Source organism: Hemicordylus capensis, chromosome 5 (assembly GCF_027244095.1).
Source record: "Hemicordylus capensis ecotype Gifberg chromosome 5, rHemCap1.1.pri, whole genome shotgun sequence".
Lineage (NCBI taxonomy): Eukaryota > Metazoa > Chordata > Lepidosauria > Squamata > Cordylidae > Hemicordylus > Hemicordylus capensis.
This window is the reverse complement of record NC_069661.1, coordinates 77,157,102-77,173,600: the sequence shown is the minus strand read 5'-3', so window position 1 is coordinate 77,173,600 and position 16,499 is coordinate 77,157,102. Positions and strand designations below refer to the sequence as shown.

The window sequence follows — 16,499 nt, the reverse complement described above, 5'->3', positions numbered from 1 at the left end:
AGCCCTATACGATCTAAGACCATGATATATCAAAGACTGCCTTCTCCCATATGGAAGTTCCCATTCATTGGCGGCTCTGCTGTGTCTCCCCCACATATGGAGTGTGGTGGATGACTATGGGAAGCAAGGCCTTTTTTGTGTGGAGCTGTCTAGACTGTGGAACTCCATTCCAAGTGGAGTTCCTGTGCCTTCTTACTCAGGTTATAGGCACCCTATGCAAAGTATGACTGCATCAGCCCTATTAATGGAACTGCTCCAGGGAGATTGGGAATACCCCAAATGTGTTTGGGCTTTGTGTGGGAAATTAGCAAGCTGGGGTGGAGCAGTCCCATGTCAGAATAATTCTTGTGCAAAGTTTTGGTCCCGAGAAAATTAACTGACAGAGAAGTTGAAGTTCAAAACAAAGAAAGATCTTATTTGGGGTACAGGGGTACAGCAGAATAAGAAAGTTGATTAAAGCAATATTACTACTAAAATATGTTACAAAGATTAAGCCAATAACTGCAAAGAGGCAATTTAGCTTAGTGTCCAAATTAAAATGACTTCCAGACTGGTTAGAGAAAGGAGGCTGTAGAGAAACAGGTTTTTGGATTTAAGAAAGAGAGCAGGGATAGGAAGAGCCCAGAGGGGTGCAGTGATTATCATACAACCTTGTCTTTCCTTTAGTGGTGATTGGACGCTCATGGCTCAGGTGCAACTGAAGGACCTCTTTCCTCAGGGATGGAACCAAGCGATGAAGAACCAAAAGCAGTTTGGCAGTTAGGCTGCAGTGGTAAATCATAAAAGTGTCTGTTTTTGTGCAGCCAGCTTCTAGTAGCAGCAAAGTGAGCTGGATAGATCGGACCAGCGAGGAAGGCCGATCTGGAGGTTGGAAGCATGAATGACACACAGAGCGAGATACAGCCGGGTGTTATGGTGGGTGCCAAGTCTAGCGTCCAAACTGCGGGTGACTCCAAGATGTAAAGACCAAATGAAGCACACTGGTTCAAGAAACCAGGGGCAGTTATATTCCCAAAATGTATCCTGAGGCAATATTCCAGTTGTTCTTCTTCTTGGGAAGGGCAACTCTGGTTAATCTCAAAAGGATTCACTGTCTGTGTGGAGTACAACACAATGGTTTGAATAGGTCACGAACAACCTGTATGTAAATGGATTGAATGAACATGCAAGCACGGTATCTCTCAGGTTGGAAGGACCTGGTAAAACAATAATTTTGGTTCAGTAATGTTAATAAGAGCACCTCTGAGTTCCTATTGCCCATCACAGCTCCTTTGTGATGGGAATGGCGTTGCATTCACAATGCCTTATCTGATTTTCCTGTGGAGGTGATTATCATTAGCTTGTTTGAGGCAACTGCAGGGGAGGGGAAGTAAAGGATCTGTCTTCGGACAGAAAGACCTTGAGAAGAGACTAACTTGAAAGTTAACTCCGGAGTCTACTTAGACATTCCCTAATACAAGGAAAGGCATAAGGCTAATCCCCTTTCAATTCGCTTGGTGAACTGGGGGTGACTGTCCCACTGCCTGATAAGTGACATCCCCCATATGCCAATAAATAGGGAGCCCATGATCTCATGAGACTCTTGAGGATGTTAAAAGTGAGAATCAGAAACCTGTGGTATTAGACATAAGCAGAGAGGCTTCTGGCAGTCCATAGAATAGCAATGCTAGCAACAGCCCCTCCACAACCTGTTAAAATTGGCCGCCCAGAGATGTAAGTTTGGGTGGGTTATAAATCTGATAGATAGATAGATAGATAGATAGATAGATAGATAGATAGATAGATAAAATTATACCCTGTACCATACAGGACAGATATATTTTTAATGGAATGAGTGTGCACGGTGCTAAAGTCATAGTTGGCAACTGGCACTGGCTTTTATACCTTTAAAAATACATAAGTTGTACCACTGCTGCTGCCCCATTTAGGAGACAGACTAAGGACACAGCAGTCACCACAGTGCCCCCACCCGCCCCGGAATGAATGACAGGAGGCTCCACTGAGAACTGTCAGTGGGCTCCTTGGGAAACTGAGAAGGGAGGAGAGCGGAGAAGGGAATGGCAATACGAGGAACCAAGGAACCAGTTAACTATGTTGTGATATCAAGCTTGTGCTATGGATCACATGGCTAGCTCAAACTACGTGGGTTACCTTGGTGAAATGTTTGCATCAGCCCTTGCATATTCTTATACGTCAGTCAGGAAGGTGGCAATTATGAATTTTTCCTAATTGCACCTCCTGTGTGTTTACACCATTAGACAATGAGGGAGTGAAAGGGATTATTAAGGAGGATATGGAGGTTGCAGAGAAGCTAAATGAGTTCTTTGTGTCCATCTTCACGGCAGACGATACTGAGCATATACCTGTTCCTGAACCAGGGTATTTGGGGATGGAGGCTAAAGAACTGAGTCAGATAGAAATGACAAGAGTTGATGTACTAAACTCTCTGAAAAAAATTTAAAAATAGCAAATCACCAGGGCCAGATGGCATTCATCCAAGAGTCCTCAAAGAACTCAAATGTGAAATTGCCAACCTCCTTGCTAAAATATATAACTTATCCCTGAAATCGGGCTCTGTACCTGAGGACAGGAGAGTAGCAAATGTAACACTGATTTTCAAAAAGGGGTCCAGGGGCGATCCGGGAAATTACAGGCCGGTTAGCCTAAGGTCCGTTCCAGGCAAATTGATGGAAAGCATCCTCAAAGATAAAATTGTAAAGCACATAGAAGAACAGGCCCTGCTGGGAGAGAACCATCATGGCTTCTGCAAAGGTAATTTTTCCCTCACCAACCTTTTGGAGTTCTTTGAGGGTGTCAACAAGTGTATTGATAAAGGTGATCCAGTTGACATAGTATACCTGGACTTCCAAAAAGCTTCCGACAAAGTTCCTCATCAAAGACTCCTAAGAAAACTTAGCAGTCATGGGATAAGGGGACAAGTACATGTGTGGATTGTTAGCTGGTTGAAGGACAGGAAACAGAGGGTAGGTATAAATGGAGAGGTTTCACAACGGAGGGAAATAAGAAGTGGGGTTCCCACAGGGATCTGTACTGGGACTGGTGCTTTTTAATTTATTCATAAATGATCTAGAAGTAGGGGTAAGCAGAGAGATAACCAGATTTGCAGATGATACCAAACTCTTTAGGGTAGTGAAATCCAAAACAGATTGTGAGCAGCTCCAAAAGGATCTCTCCAAACTGGGTGAGTGGGTGACAAAATGGCAAATGCACTTCAGTGTTGGCAAGTGTAAGATGATGCACATAGGGACGAAAAACCCCAGCTTCAAGTATACGTTGGTGGGATCTGAGCTGTCGGTGACTGACCAGGAGAAGGATCTTGGGGTTGTGGTGGACAGCTCATTGAAAGTGTTGACTCAATATGCGGCAGCTATGAAAAAGGCCAATTCCATGCCAGGGATCATTTTGAAGGGGATTAAAAATAAAACTGCTAATATTATAATGCCTTTATATGAAACTATAGTGTGGCCACACTTGGAGTACTGCGTACAATTTTGGTCAACCAAGATGATTAGGGGCCTAGAGCACCTTCCTTATGAGGCAAGGCTACAACACCTGGGGCTTTTTAGTTTAGAAAAAAGGTGACTGTGGGGAGACATGACAGAGGTCTATAAAATCATGCATGGTGTGGAGGAAGTGGATAGAGAGAAATTCCTCTCCCTCTCACATAACACTAGAACCAGGGGTCATCCAATGAAATTGCCAGGACACTTAGAACCAAGAAACAGAAGAACTTTTTCACACAATGCATAATCAACTTGTGGAACTCTCTGCAACAAGATGTGATTTTGACTGCTAGTTTAGATGGCTTTAAGAGGGGTTTGGATAACGTCATGGAGGAGAGGTCTATCAACTCCTACTTGTTGGAAGGCTATAGGCCGCCTTCAGCCTCAGAGGCAGGATGCCTCTGAGTACCAGTTGCAGGGGAGTAACAGCAGGAGAGAGGGCATGCCCTCAACTCCTGCCTGTAGGCTTCCAGTGGCACCTGGTGGACCACTGTGTGAAACAGCATGCTGGACTAGATGGGCCCTGGGCCTGATTCAGCAGCGCTGTTCTTATGTAACCCCATCCTCCTGATGAGTGTTCCCAAAATCTTTTGAGACACAAACATCTCAGAACAGCAGTATTTGCTCCAGTAAATCTCTCATACAGAGTAACCACAATATGAATGTACCTGAAGGATATAATTGTGGTGGAAGTCAAGTTTTCCTGAAAGTTCAACATTTTCTGCATTGTTCTTTAGGAGTATGGGGATAAAATATTTTGGAGTAAGTGATGATGCAATGAGGTGTCTTGAAGTACTTTAGCAGCCTTATGTAAAGGAAGGTTCACAGTATAATATTGTTTCACCACCTCTTCACTTCTCTTTTAATTTCTCTGTGACTTGCTCAATTACAGGTGTCACAAACTGCAGAATTAGTGGGTACACTATAGTATTTGTCAAAGGTGAATGTCCATTCGTGATGAGTGTGAATACTGACAATTCCAGATGAATTTTATGAATGTTTAAAACTCAGAGGATGCTTGCAGTCTCCAAAATGGGGATTGTCAGTATTCACGCATGTCTATCTGGCAAGCAAGGACAAGCACCAGTGAATGCTGGCATTCACTAAACTAATCTTTCAACATCCGCATATAGATACTGATATTTAGTACGTTTGGGACATTCACTGTAACATCTACAACAGAAGTGGGTGAATTTCAGGCTTGCAGGATCTGTTCTGAACTCCAAAGACCACCCACTGAAGGCAGATGCACAATAGGGCCTCAGGAGAGCACTCTCAAGTCCAAAATGGTAGGCTACACCCTATGAGTCATACATACCCTGGGATAACTTCCATATACAAGAACATATCTACACCACAGATTCTAACACAAAGCTTTCAAGACAGCCAGCAGAGCTGCATGGAGATCTGGCCAAAGTCAACCAATTAATACTCATATTTTACAGGTGAGGGATACAGAGGCTAAGAGAGATACAAGTAGTGCAGGAGAGCCAGCGTGGTGTAGTGGTTAGAGTGCTGGACTAGGACCGGGGAGACCCGAGTTCAAATCCCCATTCAGCCATGATACTTGCTGGGTGACTCTGGGCCAGTCACTTCTCTCTCGGCCTAATCTACTTCACAGGGTTGTTGTGAGCTAAAACTTAAGTATGTAGTACTCTGGGCTCCTTGGAGGAAGAGTGGGATATAAAATGTAATAAATAAATAAATATTCTACTTGCCATTTTGTAACAAGTAGGAGTCGGAAGCCCTTGATAATATTCTGAAAATCCTCCAGAGATCAACTAGTAAATCCTGCTCTACCTTCTGCCCACTCCTGGTCTATGGTGTACATATGACAGGGGCCCGGGGGCAAATGTGCCTACCTGTGGCATATACATTCAGTGCATACAGTGTCAGAAAAAGACATGCCATGCACGAGCTATAGTCAAACATCATGTTGTACCTATGTTCAGATTTCTGTATGTACATGTTTTTGTGTCTCTGACTGTAACTGCGTTCATTTAAAAAATGAACCTGGATATAGGTCCCCCAAATTTACGGTACAGATAGGAAGTGTACCACTCTTTTTTAATCCAATGTAACATGAGAATAACACTGTAGAAAGATTGTTCAAGTGTTGAAAATAATGTGTAAATAAGGCTAGATTATCCATGTGCAGAACATAATGTGCTAATGGGATTATGGTAATCCCGTATACTTTGCATATACAATACAGATACAGAGCTTCTGATTTCATAACATGAAAAAGTGCTCACAGTCTGATCCTATATGTGTTTGCTCAGAAGTAAGTCTTATTGGATACACCTACTCAGTACAAGTGGTTTATTATAGTTTTGGGGTAGAGTGGCCATATATAAAGTAAGATTGTGTTGAAGAATTGTAAAGTGAGATTTGTAAAGTAATGTAAATATGTAAAGTATGATAGTGTAGATTGTGTGTGGTACCTTTGTGTAGAAGAAAGAATTTAAGCAGGTAACTTCTAAATTCTTACACATAGGGTGGGTTCAGATGTCATGTGGTACCTAGCTACTGTTGACCTCTGTGTGATTTCAGCCTCAAGAACAATGTGCCCCCTCCCATCCCTGCATGAGTGCCTACTTCCTTTCTAGGTTAGAATATGCTGAAATGGGTTGTGATGTCTGAACCCACCAATCTCGGCTTTTCATAACCTACTTGCTTCAGAAAACTGAGCCCCAAAACTTACTTGAACCTCAGGGTTAAGATAAGCTGGAAAGGAAGGAAGAACTTGTATGGTGATGGGAGGTCATGTGCAGTTCAGCTGTGTCTGCAACCAAGGAGGTACCATGTCACATCTGATCAAATCCATACACCCTCAGACAGGCTAAGAAGCTGCATTTGCTGATGCTACAGGTTCTAAGTGTGACTACTAATGGGAAAGTTCGGCAGCCTTGTTCTTCTTTGAATTTAAGCACTATATTTTGGTGTTAATTCCTAGATGAGATAAAGTTCATCGAGCGCTGTACCAAACAGACATCAATACAGCCATGTTAGGGTAGAGATATAGTTCAGATGAGATTGTTTGGCTGATTAATCTTGTGCAGAAGATTGTGTGCATACACATGTGTCATTTTGTCCCCAAATAGTCACATGAGGTGGACCATCCAAACCACCCTTTATTCCATGGTTAATATATGGAATGGTGTGCCAGGTGGGGGGTGGGGGGATGGGAAGATGTGCCTTCCATGTTCCTCGTCATGCAACTGAGTAGCTGATTGGATAGTTCTGTCCAAACTGGAATTAAAACTTTAAAACTATTTAAAACCACAAGTCCAGTTAAATGTTGGGGTGAATAAATGTGTCTTTAGAGACTTTTTAAAAAGTTGTCAGAGATGGGGAGGCTCTTATTTCAGCAGGGCACACATTCCAGTCTCTCGGGGTAGCAACAGAGAATTCCCTCCACCCCGTGCATCCACCAGATGGGCTGGGGGCAACTGCAGACAAACCTCTCCGTATGACTTCAATGGGTGATGGAGTTCATATTGAAGAAGATGTTATCTTAAATACTCAGGGCCTAACCTGTTTAGGTCTTTATAGGTTATAACCAGCACCTTGTATTTTGCCCAGAAACCTATTGGTAGCCAACTAGTTCTTGTAATATAGGAGTAATATAGTCTCTTTGAGATGACCCAGAGACCAACCTGGCTGCTGCATTTTGTCTCCAAGTGACACCATATGGAATCTGCCTGAGAGGTAGGAGTGGAACCACTGTAGAGCAGAGCCTCCCACTCCGAACCCCGTTAGACCCTCTAGAAGGATACTATGGTTGATAGTATTGAAAGCCGCCGAGAGATCCAAAAGGACCAACAAGGTCACACTCCCTCTATCAATTTCCCATTGGAGATCATCCATCAGATTGACCAAGGCACTCTCTACCCCATAGCCCACCAGAAAACCAGCTTGAAATGGGTCTAGATAATCAGTTTCCTCCAGAGTTAAGCAACTGGCTGGAGCAGTTGGGACACCTGTCCATAGTTCAAAGAGTATGCTGATTTCCTCCTCTCTGGGTGGTAAGATGAAAAGTGGCCCTATTTCCTGTGTCAGAGAAGATTAAGAAATTGGTGAACTCTTGTTTCAAGATGATGGGAGGTCTTCATTTGTCACAAACACAAATAATCATTAAAAGCAGTGGGGGATGTTTTCTATAGACCTGGACTGTACCAGTAACTTCTCCCTAAGGTCAAGAATAAGAATCAGTAATGCCTGATATGTGTACATAAGTCAACTTATATAAAGCTTGAACACTAAATTTAAAAATAATCAGAGACAGGTTGGATCATTTAGAAAGACACAGTGTCCCCTGCTTTTTGAAGGAGAAGCCCCCCCCCCCCACTCATCACTCTCTCTCAACACCTATGCACTAGGAATACTGTGGGGATGACCAGAATTCCTAGTTCCATTCCTTTCTTCTTTTATGGGTTCATTCTGCCCAGTGGTCCATTCCAACTACCTTCCAATTTATTTTATTATTTAATTTTTTGATTTATTTAACATATTTATATACTGCCTAAAATTTAGTCTCTGAGGGGTTTACAATGACATGATAAATATCTAAAATTAATTCAGGAACTGGCACAGGTATGGAATGCAATAGCTTGATTTCCTTACATTGGTTCTTATTCATCTGTTTTCCCCCTCCGCCTGACAGATATGCACACATGATCACTGGTAAAACACACAGCATGTGGCATGTGCGGGAAAACAAGTGGCCCCCTTTGCCCTGTGCTTTTATCATTGTACTAGTGTTTGTGTGAATCTGTAAAGTGGTGGGGAGGAAGATAAGAATGATAGGAAGGAAATGAAAGTTGTGACTACAGTCTGGAAATCAACATGGAATAATGGTAGATTCCTAAGGCATTGGTGCTACCCCACAAGGCAATTCAGGATGCCCAAATCAGGAGAGAAATTCAGATGCAAAAACCCCCATAAGCATCTCTAGAACACTGTGTTGTTTGAGAGAGAGAGAGAGAGAGAGAGAGAGAGAGAGAGAGAGAGCGAACAACTGGTGTCTAATATTTGTCTATTTCTTACAAGCATAGTTACACTGAGCAATCCACTGGCTAGTTCTCTAATACATGTCCCACTGAAATGAGTGGGAGCTATACAACAGCACAGTACTGCCCATTGTTATTTAGCCAGATTTAGGACAATATTCCAGAACAAGTAAAGGTCAGGATGAGTAATAAATTTGAAACCGTGGTCTGTTTTATCATAATACTGAAGTCTAAATGTCACATTGTGCAGGAAAAGGTCAATTTTAGCAAGTTATATTCAAGCATTTTCCTAGGCATCAAGGTAAATCAACTTTGACACCACGTAGGAGTAAATATTGCAGGGCATACAGAAGATTAAATATCAAATGATCTGCCCCAATATTCATAAAAGGATAACAAAAATGCATTATCATGCAGCCGACAACTACACTATTCCAGCAGAGACATTCAGTCCTTTCGGGTTGCAAGCTTTAACTGATGCATGGTATTATCTGTCAGCGCAGATCTGCACCTCTTTAATTAGTGGTGCTGACATCAAGGAAATGGCACAATTCTGCGTGTTCCATATACAAGAGTCAGGATGAACTGGGTCTTTTGGAGGCCAGTATAACTCCTGCCTCCCCTCACTGATCATGTCACAATAGTTGTGTGCTGCTGAATATTCATTTCAGAAGGGGTCCTCGCTACACTTTTTACAACCCTTTTTTTATATTATAGATTTGGCTATTTAATATGCAAATATCTTCCACTGATTTTCACCCATTTTTGCATATCTTTGCATGTCTGAAGTATTTGGATACTCATCTAAAATTCATCTGAATTAAAAGAAGCCAGTTATTTTGCCAGTATTAAACAGAAGAGTGCACCCTACCCATAAACATACTCTCTCTAAGTAGACAGCAAGGTTTACCAGGCATTGGCATTACTCTATGCACAGTACCACACTCTCCAGCTTTCTTCATCTGTGGCAGGTGCATTGCTTACATAGAATTACATAGGCTGGGCACTACAGCTTCTGTCTTTGGGAGAAGACAGTTAATTAAACTGCTACAGATTTTTTGCCTTTTTAATGGTATTTTTATTTATTCTGCAATAGTTATATTGTGCTTTCAATGATAGTTCTCAACGTGGGTCACAATAGCAAAATAAGATTTATGTAGATGATAATATTGCTATCACAATGACAGATTCAGAACACTAGATGCTGCTGAGAATGTATCATACAGCTCATAGCTCTGCTCACACAAAAAGTGTGAGTCTATCTCTCTAGTCTATCAGGTATTCCTGCTGCTTCAGCTGCTCTAGATTGTAGCAAATTCTCAGCAATTGTTAGAGAAGAGAGCTGGTCTTGTGGTAGCAAGCAAGAACTGTCCCCTTTTCTAAGCATGGTCTGCCCTGGTTTGCATTGAATGGAAACCTACATGTGTGAGCACTGTAAGATTCCTTAGGGGATGGGACAGCTCTCAAGATCATCTGCATGCTTGCATGCAGAAAGTTCCAAGCTCCCTACCTGGCATCTCCAAGATAGGGTTGAGAAAGACTACTTCCTGCCTTGGAGAAGCCGCTGCCAGTCTATGTAGACAATACTGAGCTAGATAGACCAATGGTCTGACTCAGTATAAGACCCTATGTTCCCATGTATTGAAGTTCTAATATGCACTTTCCTTTTCACCATTACATTTGCATCCTTGAATTCCATATCGCTATTATGTGCCTTCCCGTTATCCTGGATGAGGTGGAGCATGCAAACAAAGAATTCTCTCACACTGTCTCTAATCTTACCTGGTGGTCCATGCAGATTGAAAATGGTCTCAGTGTTAGGGTAATAAACTCTTTGCCAGTCTTGGGGGGTGGCAGCAAATGCTCAGCCTTTGGGATCTCTGGAGCTAGCATGCTTTGAAATGTGCTATAATTAAATAATAGAGCTGTGTATCAACAAAAATCAGGATTGGATCGGATTTGACTTGATCCTGATTATGTTTCATGTCAACACAGGGACTTGGATGCATCAAACTGAGATGATAAATTGTATTGGTTCGATGCATAGGTGTGTGTGTGGGGCGGGGGGCTGACAAGCCCCCTTCTGTCTTTTAATTGGAAATTATTATTTAAACTTCTAATTAATTTGCATTTTTATATTCCCCTTTAATTCATATTGTGCAGTTTTTATGGTTTAATATTGTTTTAAATGTTTTGTAAACCACCTTGAGATTATTATATGAAAGGTGGTATAAAAATTTAACAATATACAAATATACATACATACATACATAAAATTGGCACTGGTGACACTTTAAAATGCCACCCCCCATGACCCTCCAAGACTCTGTGGAAGGAAGAAGGAAGCAACATCACAACATTACATTCTTTCCCCAGTGCATTACTGGGGCTGGGGGAAATGGCTGGACCCTTCATTTTGAAGCTGTGGCCATTTTTCTTCCAATAATGTACAAAGGAAAGGATGTTTTATTCCATCATGATGTTACTTCCTTCCCTAGGACATTGTGGAGGCAACTACCCAAAGGCAACTGATTTCCAGTGAGAAGACAGAAGGAAGCCCGTTGCTCACAGCTGCATTTCAGGTAAGCTCCCCATCTATCACTGACACAATCCAATATGGTAAAATACAATATTTTATTGTATCAGACTGTATCATTTTATTTGGCAATTTTTTCATTGGATCATCCGATATTGCCAGCACCTCATCATGTCTGATTACTGGCCCAATGCAACAGACAGCACTGTTAAATAAGAAATCTAAGAAACCAACTTTGGACATATGCTCTATAATAACTCTAATTTACAACTGTCTTCTGGTCACAAACAGCTACATATTCCTCTGTTATCTGGTGATTTAGCTGGGGCTTAATGTCATGTGCAACATTACAGGCTCCATTACTTTTTAAATGCCAGTTGTTAAGGCTCCAGTTTCCCTTAGACATCCCCTCCTCTGCTCCATCTTTAGTTGCCTAGATATAACCACAACTGCCTTATTTTCTGCATCTTCCCCCTGCCCCCAGAATGAGGGAAGAAAAGTCAAACTTCACATTATAAATATACATGCAAAATCAGCTAAAACAAAGCTCAGGTAGAAAATGTGCCTGTGGTTCAAATATTTTAAATGATATGGACCATATCATATTCCACATTCCAGAACTCTCTAGTGGTAACAGCCAATTATTTCTGCTTACTGAAGTTTAGGAGTGCAGATTCATGCCCTTTGCTCATATACTAAATTTATTATTTCCTTCATGGTTTAGCCAACTTTGCTGTTTAACAAGGTATGCTCTAGTGTGTTGTGGAGACCAGTGTTGTATTGAATGAAAATAAATGTTGACAATGTTCAGTCTAATGACACTCTACTAGATCAATAATATGCTTTGATGGGAACATTGCCCTCTGTGGCATGTGGATTATTTACTTCAATGTGCATCACACCTTGCAGGTTTAAAGATTCTGTGAAGCCCTTATTCATCTTGGTTACATGTGCAAGAATTTGCTCCCATTTACATAGAATCCATTGCCTCAGTTTCAAGAGATCTGGAGAATCAGGGGCCATTGCAGATTGTTTGCAGTGTTTTATGATGACCGTATTTTCCTTTCTGATCTAGATTTATTACCAGCATAAAAACCAAAGGAGAAACATAAGCCAAATGTGGACGTAACATGAAACGAGGTAAACAGGGCAGAAGTTGGAACTCCATTATGTCCAAACGCGTGCAACTGCTGTTTCAAGCTGAAAGTGACCTGCAATTTGCCTTGCCAAACACCAGTTTGAACCTTTGGTTTGTTCTAAGGTTCGCTGCCAAAACCAGATGTTTGGCTGCTGAAGCATTACATCCAAACACAGATGGCATCATAACCACGGTTCTATGCAGTTTTTGGAACCATAATCATAGACTCACCCAGGATCATGTCTGCTCCATGCCTGTGGCACTTCTTCCTGGCTGTCTCTCTGGGTACTTGCCCCACACCTCCTGTTTCCAATCCAACAAAGCAGTTGCCTGGCAACAGGGACATAGCCACATCCCATCCCAAACTTGCAAAGTTCCCCAGGGGCATGCCCTCTTACCACTCCATCCCTCTGGCAAGCAGGAAGGAAAGGGTATGGGATGACAGGATGGGCACTAAGTGCTTTTCTCCTAAGAATGAAGTGACAAGGATTTTTATTCACAAGCCCAAACACTCCAGGTGGCAACATAAGCAGGGCACCCCATTATAGTGCCGTGATGGGAACATATGTTAGGCTGGAGATATACGGGGTTGGGTATGAAAGGCAGCCTCAATCAGGGATTCTTTCCAATTTCTATTTCAAGAACAAAACAAGTTGGGGAAGGGGCCCCCAGACCCTTCCACTTGGGAGTACCTGTGCAGTCCCTAGGCTTATGAGAAGGGCCAGGCAGCAGGGACAGCATTGCTAACACTGAGAGGGGAGATTCTTCATATGTGATGGGGATGGATACTGATTTTGAGTGGACCACTCACTCATGAGAGTATGAGGACACCCCCTCACAACTCATGAGAAGAACCGTCTGTGGGGACAAGGGTGTCAGGCAGAATCGCTAATAATGTGCAATGACAAAACACCCCTTCTCCCAGTGTCAGACCATGGGGGCTGGATGGCAAATGCTACCCAGCCAGGTTGCTCTATACAAGCTAGCAGTGGTGATGGGTACTCCACCAACAGCTCTCCCTGTCATGCTGACCGCCACTGAGAAGCTGTCAAAACATGCCCTCTGCCAGCCCATACACCCACTTGGACATGTCTACTTGGACATGTCCTTGCATGTGCCCTTAAACGGTGACCACACTCTCCTGAGGTTGTCCCAAGACCCCCCGACCCAGAAATCATGCTTCTTCTGACTGCTATTGCTGTCAGAAGAAGCACTGGCATGGTATGGCATTTAAAGGGATTTAAATGCCCTTTCCATTCTGAGAGCAAGTGGGCTACTCCAAAAAGGCATGATAATGCTTGGCACACCCCCTTGAAGATCATGGCCAATGGCTGTTGCCCTGCAGCTGTTTTGACACCTTGCCCACAGTCTGGCAATGCAAATGCTACAGAGCTTGCTGGTATACGGACCTGGAAGACTAGGAAGAGGGAGGGGCTCTCTTCTCCTGAAACCAGAGGTTGCCAGACCGTGGTTGGATGAACTTCTGCCATGCAGTTTATGGTTTGAAATTGAAACCGTGGGTTCATCATCTTCTGGTTTCGTGTTACATGCAAATGTGGCCATAGAAGAAGATGTAATCCTAACCTTGTATATTCAGAAGTATTTCTGAATATTTTCCCCTTTCAAATCCTTCGAGTCTTCCAATGGGACATTTGGGCTGCCTCAGCCGGGCAGGACTGATCAGGGCAGCCCTTCCATGAAGCTAGGTAAGGCAGTCGCTTCAGGCAACAGATTATTGGGGCACCATTGAAGGTACAAGATGCCCTTCTGCCCCCTGCTTTTATAAACAAGGAGGTAGAATGAGAGAGGGTACGCACTGGGAGTGTGGCATTTGGCACCCTGCCTCAGGTGCAGGGCCTTGAACTGCAACTGGGGGTGATTCTCCTAGCATTTGCTTCGTGCTTTTTATTAGTTATAGATTAAGGGCAGCTTCGCACGTGTGAGTGATGTGGTGGACTGATAAGCAAGTTGGGGTTCCTGTTTTCTGTATCTTGTGAATCCTCCATAATTCAGTTTGGAACTTTACATCATGCACATTTATTAATGTACATTCAGGAAAATTATACTGCTAATCAGATTAAGTAGGGTTCATGTTGCAGAATTTGGACAAATCTATTCATATAGCTTGTGAGAGAGCTCCCAGTAGTTTGATTTACAGACTGTTATGATACATCTCACAAGCAGTAGCTATACTTGCTGTAATTCCCAGTGGCCCTCTTTGCAGGAAAAATACAACCACTGATGTTTTTTAAATGTCCTATTGTTATGGTCCTTTATCTTTACTGCATTTAAAAGATTAGAAAGTCAGGCAGGGTATATATAGACAGCGCTCTGGGAAACATTAATGAACTGTGTGTTATGAGTTCCAGAAGTTCATATCTTAGACTGTAAATCTGGAATGCAGTTAGATGAAAGCAGATTACCATGAGAAGCACTCATACAGACCAATAGGAAGTGCTGCCTATACACTTTTTGTGCTGTGCAACAGCAGGATTGGAGTCAGGGCAAGCCCTATCATAAGGCAGAGCGAGGCAACCTCCCCCTTTGGAGGGGGGGCCATGAAATGCAACACGTTGAAATTGCTTCAGAAGTAACAATGCTCCCCTCCCTTTTGCTTCTGCTTTGCTCAGTGGTGGCTGGTGAAGAGCTTTCAGGAGGCACTTTTAAGTGTAAATTAGAAGGTGCTTACCTCTCATACTGCCACACCTGAAAGCTCTTCTCAGCAGTGGTGCACGTCCCAGCACCCGCTGTAATAGAGTTTCTGGTGGAGGCCATTTGCATGGTCAGCAAATGGCCTCCATGCATGTATGAAGGCCAGTTGAGTGGCGGAGTCAATCCTCCATTGCAGTGGGTGCTAGGTGGCATGCCACTGCTGAGAAGAGCTTCCAGGTGTGACGTATGGGAGATGAACACCTACTAATTTACACTTAAAGGTGCCTCCCCCCCACCCCCGGCAGTGCCCACATCAGCTGCCACTGGCAAAGAGTAGAGTGCCACTACTGGAGCACTCATCTATTACATCTTTTAAACAACGCAACAATATATTACTCTTCTATCTTACCCCTTCTCTAATAATCTCAGGATAAAGCACATGGTTTCCCCTACCTTTCTACTTTATCCTCAGAATAATTCTGTGAAGCAGTTCAGGCTAAGGGAGAGAATAGTCCAGATGCCCAGCTGCAACAAGGCCAGAGAATGCTCAGAGAAGCATGCACTTGCCCCTACTTCAAAGACAATGAAGGACAGAGACAATGAAGACCAGCAATCTTCACTATTTTCCAAGCAGGGGCCACATTGGCAAAGGATTTTCAATGTGAGAGCCATTTCCCACTGTGCTGATCTTTGCACAGTACTGCACTTTTCTCAATGCTGAGAGGGCCCTTTAAGAGAGACAGTACCTCCTCTGATGAGCTCTAGGAGGAAAGCTGATGAGCTCTAGGAGGATGAGCTCTAGAAGAGCTACATTTCACAGCAGCCTATGCATACCAGTGCAGGGACTCAAGAGGGCTCTGTTCCCTTAAAGTAGAGGTGTTCACACAACTGGTTTTCCCAGTTCGGTTCAGGTCCAGACCAGCCTGGAGCCAGACTGGACATATTCGGTTTTGTGCCCCGCAAATACCCCTCTCTGGCTCGCATTTGAGCCAGTCCGGGGTTCAAAATGTTAAACATTTTTTAAAACTCACCACAGGGCCTGGGGGTTGTTCTGCTGCCTCTAGGGGGTGCTGCCACTGCCATGGGGGATGTCTCTGAAGCTCCCCCCTCTCCGTGCTGGTTTCCCCATTTCCCTGCCTCCCCCTGGTCTTTTCTTCTGGCTCACGGTGGCAGTTTTGAAGGCCGCCCCACATGCGCATGGGCTATTTGCATGCCCAAGTCTACAACTGGGAGAGGGCTATAAAGGCCCCCAAATGGGCCAAACTGGCCCAGAAAATACTTGGGGGAGGCAGCGGTGGGAGGAGGAAATTTCAGAGACCTCCCCACGTGGCCATGGCAACCCCCCGGGGGTGAGTTTCTTTTCTTTTTTCTTTTACATTTCGAACCCCAGATGCAGGATACACTGTCCACTGTCATCCACTAGGCTTGCGAGTGAGTGGGGATTTGATCCGGGATCTCCTCAGTCCTTGTATGACACTCTAATCACTGGCCTTTTTTTTTTTTTAAAGTTGCAAATAGTGGTATGGCTTAATGTCTAGCAGTGAGATGTCTTCCTCTTGCAGAAAGTTTATGCTCAGGCCTTATGTCGGAATGCCTCAAGTTTGTTTGATACCTTTAAATCATCCAGAAATGTCCGT

The 16,499-nt window shown here is 43.4% G+C and overlaps 1 long non-coding RNA gene across 1 annotated transcript in view; it reads left to right on the top strand.

Moving 5' to 3' along the window:
- Positions 1-16,499, top strand: part of LOC128328208 (uncharacterized) — a 52,792-nt gene that overhangs the window by 26,488 nt on the left and 9,805 nt on the right. The window contains exons 3-4 of the long non-coding RNA XR_008309078.1: positions 11,035-11,118; positions 12,148-12,212. This is a non-coding gene — a long non-coding RNA (uncharacterized LOC128328208). The remainder of the gene's footprint in view (positions 1-11,034; positions 11,119-12,147; positions 12,213-16,499) is intronic.